The 13,506-nt window shown below is 39.9% G+C and overlaps 1 non-coding gene across 1 annotated transcript; it reads left to right on the plus strand.

Annotated features, from left to right (window-relative positions):
- The first annotated feature begins 10,435 nt into the window (after window positions 1-10,435).
- LOC122030621 lies at window positions 10,436-10,541 on the plus strand. Its single transcript, XR_006125497.1, has one exon. It is a non-coding gene; the product is annotated as a small nucleolar RNA R71 (small nucleolar RNA).
- Window positions 10,542-13,506: the final 2,965 nt, after the last annotated feature.

Below are 13,506 nucleotides of genomic sequence, written 5' to 3' on the forward strand. Positions count from 1 at the left end.
ATTAAATGCAATGGAGGCTTGTAACCTCCATGAGGTGGCAAACCATGATGATGTGGAGCAACACCATTGGTCCACATCTCGCCACCTCACTCATGATGTGGCAAAGAGTTAAGTCAAACTTGATTCTACCTCTTCCTCTCTAGTCAAGTCAAACTTGACTCAATCTCTCTCATGGTTGATCTAATCTAACCATTTGATTCAAGCCAACTTAATATAATGAATCTAATTCATTAAATTAAATTGATCTAATGAGTCATAATCTAAATTAGACTCATTAAATACATGAATCAACTTGAGTCTAACTCAATTAGCCCAATTTGGATTACTCTTAATCCAATTTGATTCATCAAATGAATCTAATCCTCTTGGTTCATCATATGAACCAAATCTCCATCTAAATGTCCTAAGTGTGTGACCCTATAGGTTCTTGTAACGTTGGCAATGTCCTAAACCCATTTAGGAGCATAAGTAATGAGCGGTATCTAGCAACACATCATTACTACCCAAGTTACAAGAAATGTCGAGATCCAACATCACCTTGTGACTACTAATTGTGACTCCTCACAATATGTGACAATGTCCTTCTATCCTAGACATCTAGATTGATCAATATGAGGCATAGACCGTGTCATCCTCTAATCAATCTAACTCTTGAACTCCAAGTAGACACACTAAATCAAATGAGCTCAATATCCCATATTGACTCATTTGGGCATGGCCATGCACTTCGTGGTCTCACTCTATAAAGAATACCAATGTTGCTCCCGTCATATGGGAGGGATAGATCCCATCTACATCACTCACATCCCTCTACATAATTTGTTATATACCTAGTAATCGCCTTTATAGTCCACCCAATTACGGGTGACGTTTGACGAAACCAAAGTACATAACTCCTTATGTAGGGATCCATGGTGACTTCAGGTCTAAGGACTAATAGTCATACTAATAGCCACATGAGAAAGTATATGACACTCATATAACGATCTATGATACTTTCTCATGACGGGTCATTCAGTATACATTCTCCAATGTATACCCATGTGTCAGCTTGATATCTCTATATCCATGACTTGTGAGATCAAGTCATCGAGCTGACCTACATGCTAGTCTTATTGCATTAACAATGTCCCTGAATGTTAATACTCGACTAGGAATGATTTAGAGTAGTGTTCCCTATATCATCTCACTATCGATTCAACTAATCGATTGATATAGGTATGAACCTTCTACTCAAGGACGCTATTATACTTAGTCTATTTGGCACTAATACAAATAAGTATAATAACCAAACAAATGCCTTTATTAATATACAAGAATATGATACAATGAGTCCATACAATCATCAAATGATTGGCTCTATGGCTCTAACTAACAATCTCCCACTTGCACTAGTGCCAATCAGTATAGGATCTAAGGCCTAATGACCTAGTGTGACCATCATGCTTCCTCTGTGCCAAAGCCTTGGTCAAGGGATCTGCGATGTTAGCCTCTGTAGGTACTTTGCAAATCTTCACATCTCCTCTATCGACAATCTCTCGAATGAGATGGAAGCGCCGTAGTATATGCTTGGTCCGCTGGTGTGAGCGAGGTTCCTTCGCCTGTGCTATAGCTCCATTGTTGTCACAATAGAGCTCAACTGGGTCAACGATGCTAGGAACCACCCCAAGTTCAGTGATGAACTTGCGGATCCAAACTGCCTCTGATGCAGCAATATACTCGGCCTCTGTTGTAGAATCAGCTACTGTGTCCTGCTTCGAACTCTTCCAGCTTACAGCACCACCATTTAAGCAAAACACGAACCCTGACTGCGATCGATAATCATCCTGATCAGGTCTGGAAGCTGGCATGACTGTAACCCTTTATAGTTAGCTCATCATTGCCTCCATATATCAAGAAATATTCTTTAGTCCTTCTTAAGTACTTAAGAATATTCTTGACCGCTATCCAGTGACTTTCACCTGGATCTGACTGGTATCTGCTCGTCATGCTCAAAGCATACGAGACATCAGGTCGAGTACATAGCATGACGTACATGATCGATCCTATGGCTGAGGCATAAGGGATCTGATCCATGCGGTCTCTCTCCTCTCTAGAAGAGGGACCTTGAGTCTTCTAAAGACTCACGCCATGTGACATCGACAGAAATCCCTTCTTGGAGTTCTGCATGACAAACCGTAGGACTACCTTGTCAATGTATGTACTCTGACTTAGGACAAGCAATCTCTTAGATCTATCTCTATAGATCTGTATCCCTAGAATGCGGGATGCCTCACCTAAGTCCTTCATTGAGAAGCAACTCCCTAGCCTGGTCTTGACAGACTGAAGCATAGGGATGTCCTTCCCAATGAGTAGTATGTCATCCACATACAATATGAGGAAGACAACTATATCCCCTACAACCTTCTTGTAGACACAAGGCTCATCTTCGTTCTTGATGAAACCAAACTGTTTGATTGCATCATCGAATCGAAGATTCCAGCTCCGAGAAGCTTGCTTTAGTCCATAAATGGACCTATGCAGCTTGCATACTCTGCTAGTATGCTGTGGATCTACAAAACCCTCAGGTTGTGTCATGTACACATCCTCGAGTAGGTTTCCATTCAGAAACACGGTTTTGACATCCATCTGCCATATCTCATAGTCATGGTAGGCTGCAATAGCAAGCATGATCCGAATGGACTTAAACATCGCTACTGGAGAAAAGTTTCATCATAGTCAATACCATGAATCTGCTTGAAACCTTTAGCTACCAAGCGACCCTTATAGATAAGTCCATCCATGTCAGTCTTTCTCTTAAAGACCCACTTACACCCAATGGGTTTTACCCCTTCAGGTGGATCAACCAAAGTCCATACTTGGTTGGTGTACATGGAATCCATTTCGGATCTCATGGCTTCTAGCCATTTCTCGGAATCTGGTCTCATCACAGCTTCCTGATAGGTGGTAGGCTCATCCTCTATGAGCACAATGTCATCATGGTCAGACAAGAGAAATGAGTATCTCTCAGGCTGACGACGTACCCTATCAGATCTGCGAAGAGGTATGTCTACTTGAACTGGTTGTTGTTCCTCAACTCCTTGTGGAACAACATCATCCACAACACTTTGTGGTTCCAGTTCAACTTCCATCGAGGCTTCAGTGCTATTGTTCGCATCTTGAACTTCTTCAAGATCGAACGCACTCCCACTAGTCTTTCTAGAAACAAAGTCCCTTTCTAGAAAGACCCAAGTCTTTGCCACAACTACCTTGTGCTGACTGGGAATGTAGAAGTAATATCCCTTAGTTTCCTTGGGATATCCGATGAAATAGCATTTGTCGGATTTGGGTCCTAATTTGTCTGAGACTTGACGTCGAACGTAAGCCTCACAACCCCAAATCCTCATGAAAGACACCTGGGCATCTCTCCCAGTCCATATCCGATATGGTGTCTTTATCATGGCCTTTGATGGAACTCGGTTGAGTATGAAAGCTGCCGTGTCTAGAGCATATCCCCAGAGATATGTCGGAAGATCTGTGTGACTCATCATAGATCGTACCATATCTAATAGGGTACGATTCCTTCTTTCGGATACACCATTCCACTGTGGTGTCCCAAGAGGAGTGAGTTGGGATAGAATCCCACACTCAGCTAAATAGTCACGAAACTCATGGCTTAAGTATTCACCACCTCCATCTGATCGAAGTATTTTAATACTCTTGCCAAGCTGGTTCTGTGCTTCATTCTTGAATTCTTTGAACTTTTCAAAGGATTCGGACTTATGTGTCATCAAGTACACATAACCATATCTACTGAAGTCATCAATAAATGTGATGAAGTATCTATAACCACCTCTAGCAGCGACATTGAAAGGGCCACATACATCACTATGTATGAGTCCTAACAAATCAGTCGCTCTCTCGCTGTGCCCACTAAAGGGAGTCTTGGTCATCTTGCCTCGTCGGCATGACTCGCATATCTCATATGATTCAAAATCAAATGAGTCCAGCAAACCATCCTTATGGAGCTGGGATAAGCGCTTGTCATTTATATGACCTAAGCAACAGTGCTAGAGATAGGTGTGGTTCATATCGTTCGATTTGAACCTCTTGGTACTAACGTTATAGATAGAGCTCTCAAGGTCTAGAATATAGAGTCCGTTCATCAGAGGTGCACTACAATAGAACATATCGTTTAAATAGACAGAACAACATTTGTTCTTTATTATAAACGAGAATCCTTTCTTGTCCAAACAAGAAACTGATATAATGTTCTTAGTCAATGCAGGCACATAACAACAATTGTCTAACTCTAGTATAAGCCCAGAGGGTAGAGATAGAAAATAAGTCCCTACAGCAAAAGCAGTAACCCGTGCTCCATTGCCTACTCGTAGGTCTATCTCGCCCTTTGTCAATGCTCTGGTATTTCTCAGTGCTTGTACATTAGTACAAATGTGCGAAGCACATCCGGTATCTAATACCCACGACGAAGAAATAGAGAGGTTGACTTCTATAACATTTATACCTGAAGTAGAAATCTTATTTCTCTTCTTGTTAAGATCTTCCAGGTATCCTGTGAAGTTCCTCTTCCAGTGCCCTGCTTGTCCTTGATATAGTTGACGAAGATGTTCAATCATATCGTAAGCACACATCAACTCATGTTGCTTCTGAAGCTCAGAGTTCATGGTTGTGAGCATTAGACAGGACACATTTAATGCGTCATCTTGATGCTTCTTGTAAGCATCCCGGTCAGCTCGCGTGGCAGTGGCAGGAGGAGCCTCCGGAATGGGCTGCTCCAGAACGTTCCTGAGTGAGAACTATTCTCAGGTTCCTGTACCAGTCCAGGAAATTTACTCCGTTGAGCTTGTCCTTCTTAAGGACAGAACGCAGGGAGAAAGAGTTCGTATTCGACGTCATGGTTATCTACAACAGAAAATTTACAAAAATAAATATCATATTCTTTTAAAATCATTTAATTAGGCCTTTAATTAAATGATGCTCCCACTGAATTCTATAATTCTTGTGGGACAAGATCCACATCATACTAACCCTTGAGTTAGCTTTGGCTAATACGCCCAAGGCTTAGTATGATCGGTAGGTAACGATTACCAATTACATCTCTATGAAACTCTTGTTTATAAATTCAATATCCGCATTTATATTAAAACTCGAGTTAGCTTTGGCTAATACGCCCGAGAGTTAATATAGATGTGATTTTGACCTATCTTTCCAACCGTTGGAAGAATGTCTATAGTTGACTCGATCCAACCGAGTAACTAGGAATACTCAATCTAATTGAGTTTGTATTCACCCATTCGTTGATAGGTGGGACCAAGATTGTCCCTCCGTACCCTACCAAGATAATATGTATTGCTCTGCTTTGGCAGATTCAACAATACATGTGATCGAGGTAGTGATAGGTATCACGGCACGGTTAGGCATTTAGAGTTGAGTAGATTGAGATCTAATCTAATCGAAAAGGATGCATCTTGTGCATGACTTAGATCTAATCTAATCGCAAGGGTGCATCATGTGCACGACTTAGATCTAATCTAATCGTAAGGCATTAATTAATTAACTACTTATTAAATATGCATCACATACACAAGCAATTAATTAATCTATTTGTGATTTAGTCATGGCCCTACTACGATCTTCTCAAGCCAATGAGAAGATCGATTGGTCAACCTAGGGTCAACAGCTTCTCCAAGCTCCTCCCTTTGACCACCTTGTGTTGCTCGTGCCCGCCTCGGAACTCCGTCTCGTGTGGACCCTCCACCGCTCCAATTTGTACATTACAATTTGAAACTCGAGTTACATTCGAGTCTAAATCTAATTTACAACAAGAATATAAGAGAAGGCACAACGCGCAAGTCGCGAATATAATACAACACTCGCAAACATATAACGACACGCAGGCCGTATTATGAATTACAACACAATCCAATCACATTGGGTTTTTAGGCCATGACTATCACAAAATTAATATATAATTCAAAATTATATATTTTCATAATTTTCTATAATTTTAAAATTAATTTTTACAATTTTACGAGTAAAATTTCCCGGCGGACCCGTTTGTGGTTTCGGGCGCAATCGCGGAACGGATCCCCTTGCGGGGCCAGGGGCAGCGCCCCTACCCGTGATCTAACCATCGCGAGGGTTCCTTTGCGATCCAACAGCGCCTAAACCCGCTGTCCCAAAATGATTTGGGCCGAGACATTGCCGTTTCGGAAAAATCTTCCCGGCGGGTTCGTTTTAGCGATTTCGGGTGCAATCGCGGAGCAAATCCCCTTGCGGGGTTAGGGGCAGTACCCCTACCCGCGATCTAACCATCGCGAGTTGCTCCTAAGCGATCTAATGGCACCCAAGCCCGCTGTCCCAAAAAATTTTGGGGCGAAACGAAGCCGTTTTGGAAAAATCTTTCCGGTAGCCGAAGCCTACAAGCGACTAAACACTTGTGCTTCGATTACTCGAGAAAAAAACTCATAAAAACCCAAAAATCATAATTTTACAGAAAATTACAGAAACTTTAGTTTTCATAAAACCAAAAAACAAACTCGTACTCGCCTTGAACCTTGCTCTGATACCACTGTTGGGTTTTTTCGGGCCGCGAAAACCGCTTTTCGCGTCGCGGAAACCCCGAATCACCCAAAGCCGTAGATCCGTGCAAGGAAAACCGAACGAAATACAAATACGAGTTTCAAAATCTTTAGATCTACTCCTAGATCTATGTGTTGAGAACTTTACCCTTGTTGCATGCCCTTTCGCGTTCCCGCTCTTCCAAGGAGTTGCCGGATCTCAAGACCGTCAAGCGTCGGTCCTCTAGAAGTATCCACACGGACACGTAGGTGGAGAAACCTCACACAAAAGGTGTGCTAGCACCTTGGTGAGATTCGGCCAAGCAAAGAGGAGAGGGAGAGGGAGAGCTTGAGGAAGAAGAAAGGAGTAAATGAGGAGTTGAATCAAAAATTCATTTTCTTCCCCTCACTAAAGTGGTCGTCCACATTTGGTTGTGTAACCCCCATTTCCACTTAATTACAATTAAGTGGAGGCCATTAAGAGGTGTCTTGTAACTCCCATGAGGTGGCACACTATGAAGATGTGGACCATTACCATTGGTCCACCTCTTGCCACCTCACTAATGATGTGGAAAATGAGTAACCTACACTCATTTAATGTGGCCGGCCACATTAAATGCAATGGAGGCTTGTAACCTCCATGAGGTGGCAAACCATGATGATGTGGAGCAACACCATTGGTCCACATCTCGCCACCTCACTCATGATGTGGCAAAGAGTTAAGTCAAACTTGATTCTACCTCTTCCTCTCTAGTCAAGTCAAACTTGACTCAATCTCTCTCATGGTTGATCTAATCTAACCATTTGATTCAAGCCAACTTAATATAATGAATCTAATTCATTAAATTAAATTGATCTAATGAGTCATAATCTAAATTAGACTCATTAAATACATGAATCAACTTGAGTCTAACTCAATTAGCCCAATTTGGATTACTCTTAATCCAATTTGATTCATCAAATGAATCTAATCCTCTTGGTTCATCATATGAACCAAATCTCCATCTAAATGTCCTAAGTGTGTGACCCTATAGGTTCTTGTAACGTTGGCAATGTCCTAAACCCATTTAGGAGCATAAGTAATGAGCGGTATCTAGCAACACATCATTACTACCCAAGTTACAAGAAATGTCGAGATCCAACATCACCTTGTGACTACTAATTGTGACTCCTCACAATATGTGACAATGTCCTTCTATCCTAGACATCTAGATTGATCAATATGAGGCATAGACCGTGTCATCCTCTAATCAATCTAAATCTTGAACTCCAAGTAGACACACTAAATCAAATGAGCTCAATATCTCATATTGACTCATTTGGGCATGGTCATGCACTTCGTGGCCTCACTCTATCAAGAATACCAATGTCGCTCCCGTCATATGGGAGGGATAGATCCCATCTACATCACTCATATCCCTCTACATAATTTATTATATACCCAGTAATCGCCTTTATAGTCCACCCAGTTACGGGTGACGTTTGACGAAACCAAAGTACATAACTCCTTATGTAGGGATCCATGGTGACTTCAGGTCTAAGGACTAATAGTCATACTAATAGCCACATGAGAAAGTATATGACACTCATATAACGATCCATGATACTTTCTCATGGCAGGTCATTCAGTATACATTCTCCAATGTATACCCATGTGTCAGCTTGATATCTCTATATCCATGACTTATGAGATCAAGTCATCGAGCTAACCTACATGCTAGTCTTATTGCATTAACAATGTCCCTGAATGTTAATACTCGACTAGGAATTATTTAGAGTAGTGTTCCCTATATCATTTCACTATCGATTCAACTAATCGATTGATATAGGTATGAACCTTCTACTCAAGGACGCTATTATACTTAGTCTATTTGGCACTAATACAAATAAGTATAATAACCAAACAAATGCTTTTATTAATATACAAGAATATGATATAATGAGTCCATACAATTATCAAATGATTGGCTCTAGGGCTCTAACTAACACATCTAGGTATGTTTATGGATGGCAATTATCATCCTTGAGGCCATAGTAATGATCATGAATTCAATGAACTAAACAAAGGACCAAAGGAAGTCTGCTTGAAGAATCAGAAGGTTGTTGAGCATGTTCCAATGAATTCTAGTGAGAGTCAAAACCTATCTTCATTTCGGAATGAGAACTCTAGAGTATCGCTGGACAGGGTACAGTACAACCAGCTAGACTTCTTTGACAAATACTCTAATGCAAAGTTCTTTATCATAAAATCATACAATGAGTATGATATTCACAAAAATATGAAGTACAATGTATGGTCCAACACCCCTAATGGAAATGTGAGTTCATATATACTTTTTATTATGCATTTAATTTAGTCATAAAATACTCATATATCATCCCTGTTGAATGTATACATGAAGGGTGTTAAGATTGTTTAATTCTGAATAAAGGAAGGAAAGGAAGAAAGCATGTATATTGGGAAGTGATCAAGATATCTTGACTTCCACTTAACATGGTTCTGATCATGTGTGTTCTAGCTTAATATTTCTGTAGGCATATTGCTGCTCCTATATGACAAATGATCATCTTTACTTTACAATCCATATGCTTTTGAAGCTCATGATTTTCTACAATTTCTTGGGTCGAATGTATGCAGTTGCTTGATTTTCTACAATTACTTAATTTACAATTATTCTTTATTTGCAATTATTTTCCTCATACTTTACATTTCTAATAAATAAATGGTTGGCTACTGGTTTATGATTATCTACTAATATGCACATTTCCTATTGAACTGTTATGGTAATTTGATTATCAATATGATGCATTATTAATGAACTAAGTCTACTTTATGAGATTTTAGATTTTTTATTATTCATAGGCATGTTCAGATCAAGTGACCTTTCTTTATCTTCTTCTTACAGGTGGAGTTTGAACGGTCCACTTCGATCCAAGTACAATGCAAACATGGCAAGGATGAAGAAGATGAAGGATTAGGAGAATTAAGAAGCAGTTTTTTATTACTCTTCTAGTGTTGTACATGGCAAAAGTAGTTTGAATGATCCAACTCTTCAAAGCTGGATAGCAGGATTAGGATGTTGTGTTACTTTTTTAGGATTAGGATGTTGTGTTGCTCTAACTTTGCTTTAATAGTATCGTTAGTTGTCATTTTGTTGGTTGCTTATGCAATTTCTTCAGAATGTTATAAATATTATTTTTTAATATTAGAAAAATTATATATTAACTTTTATTTTCAAATTTAGTATTTTGAATGATTTATAATATTGGAAAATTGTATATTGAATTTTAATATATATATATATATTTTATTTTTATCTGAAAAAAGACAACGGGTTTTCACTGTTGTTGTAGACAGTTTAAAGCTGTTGTTGAATGCCTTGTTGTTAAAGGTGCACGCTCAAAGACAACGGTGAAAAACTATTGTCTTTGAAGGAAAAGACAACGGTTTTTCACCATTGTAAAAACTGTTGTCTTTGCTTTCAAAGACAACGGTTAAAAACTGTTGTCTTTGAGCACCTCCTTTAACAACACAACATTTAACAATAGTTCTAAAGGGGCCACGACAATGGTGAAAAACCATTGTTGTTAGACTTTTTTCTTGTAGTGGAATTTCAAAATTCTTGGATGGTTGAATTGCAATTTGTTTGACAGGCTCTCTTGCATTTATGACTTGTACTTCTTGAATTTTTGAGGGAGATTCCATCCAACTTTTGTTCGACCATTCATGGAGATTTAATGTCACTTGATCAATTAATGTATATGCTTCGTCCACACTCTTGTTCATAAAAGAATCTCCAACTGATGAATCTAATAAACATTTGTCTGAGAAAGAAATTTCCCTATAGAATATGTGCAAGGTCAGCCATTTTTCCAAACCATGATGAGGGCACTATTTTTGTAGACTCTTGAATCTATCCCATGCTTCAAATAATTATTCTACATCTGTCTGAACAAAATTTATGATGTAATTCCTCATATACGTTGTTCTGCTTGGAGGGAAAAAATGATTCAGAAATTGCTGCTCCAATTATTTTCAACTTGTGATGCTTTGAGGATGGAGAAAATTAAACCAAGTCTTTGCCCTATCTTTAATACTGAAAGGAAATACCGTCAATTGAACTGCATCCACTTAGACACCCTCACAGTTTACCATATCACAAAGCTTCAGGAATTCTTTAAGATGGAAATATGGATTTTCTGATATTTCTCTTCCAAATTTGTGACCTTGTATTATGGTGATTAACTCTAGGTCTAGTTAGAAACTCTTTACTTCGATATGAGGTTGCACAATTGGAGATAAAAATCTTACGGAAATAGGTGTAGAAAATTCTCTCAAAGGCCTGCTTGACATGTTAGTGCTCATGGATATCTAAGAAAAAAAATTATGAGAAAAAATAAAAATGAAGATTAAAGACAAGAAATAAAATGCTATATGAAAAACAAGAAATAAAATGCAGAATTTAAATTGCAAGAAAGAAAGTGCATAATGAAAACAAGAAAGAAAAGGCAAAAGAAAAAAGAAAAATGTCTAGAGTAACTCATATGCTAATAAACTAATGTTAATCGAAAGCAGTCCCTGGCAACGGTGTCAAAAACTTGTTACGAACAATAAGTGCACGGTTATGTCATCAATAATACAAAAGATTATCGATCCCATAGGAACTATTGATTAAGCACTAGTTAACTTTGCATGGCAAGCTATCTAGATAATTGAAGGTTAATTAGAAAAGAGAGAGTGAAGGAAAGAAAGAATGTAAAGAGTAGAGAAAGAGGGAGAGTTGGGTTTGGGGATGGATAGATACTAGGGTTTCGATTTCACTATGATGCTAGTTAATAACCCTATGCATTATTCATCTCCTTACCTCCATTCTTATGCATATGTAGAAATTTACCGGCTCTCCCCTGCAGTGGACAACTGTCAGGGTAGTTAGATTAACATCCCTTACAATTAAATAGTAATGATTCCTATGAAGTCCGTTAGAGGGGCAGCCTATCACTGACGCCCCTCGATCATACAACATAGGAACACATGCACTACTTAATAAACATAGAGATGAGGATTACAATTGACTACGACTACCTACTTTCTTGTAGAGAATCGCTTCTTCTTTCAAGGTAACCCCCTAGACATCCGTTAGCGGGGCAACCTGTCACTGACGCCCCTCGGTCATACAATCTAGGGGATCCCTCTACGGGATCCACAATCAATCCACATCTATATGTTTGCACCATTCACACACTTCATCAAACACATAGAAGGCACAACACAAAGAGAACATGACATAACACTTCATTGAATAAGGAAATATCCAAATACATAGTTCATACATCGACAACATCCACAATCACATCATATCTACTTCCTACATTCTAGATCTAGAGATCTATTCCATAGCAAAGGAAATACAACCAAAGATGAAGAAAGAAGAAAACTACAACTCAATACAAAGAAGTAGAGACAGGAGAGTGCTTATCCTTGAAGCATGACGTCCTTGGAGGCATTCCCTTGCTCCGGAGGTGGATGGATCAGCGAAGATGAGGCTTCTAGGGTTCTCCCAAAGGGGAGAACCCTTCCCCAAGCAATGGGGAAGAGCACCAAGCCAAAGATGAGTGAAAAGGGGATAAAACCCCCTTTTATAGAGTAGGGCACAGGCACCACATGGCATCCTTCTTCTTGCTCTCGGCCAGGGTGACACGGTCGTGTGGCTCACACGGTCATGTTCTGCTTTAGTTCTGGATGGGCTACACGGTCGTGTGGCTCACACGACCTAGCTCTTTTTGACCTTTGAAAATATTGCACGGCCATGTGGCTCACATAGGCAACCACTGCTTACTTTCTGGAAGTGTTGCACAGCTGTGTGAATCTCACACACCCCCTATATGGCCCTTGGCATGGCTCTTCATAGCTATGTCACATTACAATGTCTTTTAGACCATCAAGATTTGGTTTTCTCTGGTTGAAGTCTTCAGTAAAGTTGTAGAGCTTGAAGTTATCTACATTTTGATATAAAGAAAAGCCCACAACTCTAACCGAGCACAAAGTTATGACCATTTTAGTTTTAGTCTGCAGTGCTGAAAATTCCACACAACCGTGTGGATTCCACACGGCCTCCACACGACCCCCACATGGCCTCCACATGGCCTCGTGGTTTCCACACGGCCAGAATATGGAAAAACTTAGTTTTCGCATGCTCATGTGAGTTCTACACGGCCCAGACTCTCTGAAATCTCTAGACTTCATTTAAGCTTCATTTTTTGCTCCAAATTGCGTCCTATCAATCAAAACAAGCAAAGAGTAGATCTTCGAACAGAATATAATGGAAGTATAATATTATAATGAAATAGGGTACAATAAACATAGATTATGCTAATGAAATACAAGTACATGTGCGTCAAAATATGATTAAAAGTATATAATCTACGCGCATCAGCAACTCAGCTCAACGTTGATCTCTTGGCGAGGCTCTTCGCATAAATGATTCTCCAGCCATCTGGAATTGAGCTCAACCGAACTCAACTCCGACCTTCTCCTCGAGCAAGCTTCCTCCCCGACTTCTCATCCCTTAAACGTCGTGCACATTCTTCTCATCCACTCGTGTACTCTTCCACAACATCTCGTCCCTCGAATGCAGCAAGCTCATCTGCTCCTTTCCAATGCCACCCTTCTCGCTAGTTGTATCTTTTGCTCGACTTTTTGTGTTCCTAAGCTCTTGTACACTTAGACACAAGGATCAAACACAACAGGACCTAACTGAACTTGGCTGACCATATTAAAACTACCCCAGGGTACTTACACTTTACCCACCTCCTAGCACCTAGACCAATCCAGGCGCCTGGACTGCTGACATGGGTTAGCCAGTCGAACTGTGCCATTGTAGCCTCATTCCTATCCACTTGTTCGAGTGCCTGGAGCACATCTAGGTGCCTCGACCGCCAGGCACCT

The sequence above is a fragment of the Zingiber officinale genome, chromosome 10B (genome assembly GCF_018446385.1).
Source record: "Zingiber officinale cultivar Zhangliang chromosome 10B, Zo_v1.1, whole genome shotgun sequence".
Classification (NCBI taxonomy): domain Eukaryota; kingdom Viridiplantae; phylum Streptophyta; class Magnoliopsida; order Zingiberales; family Zingiberaceae; genus Zingiber; species Zingiber officinale.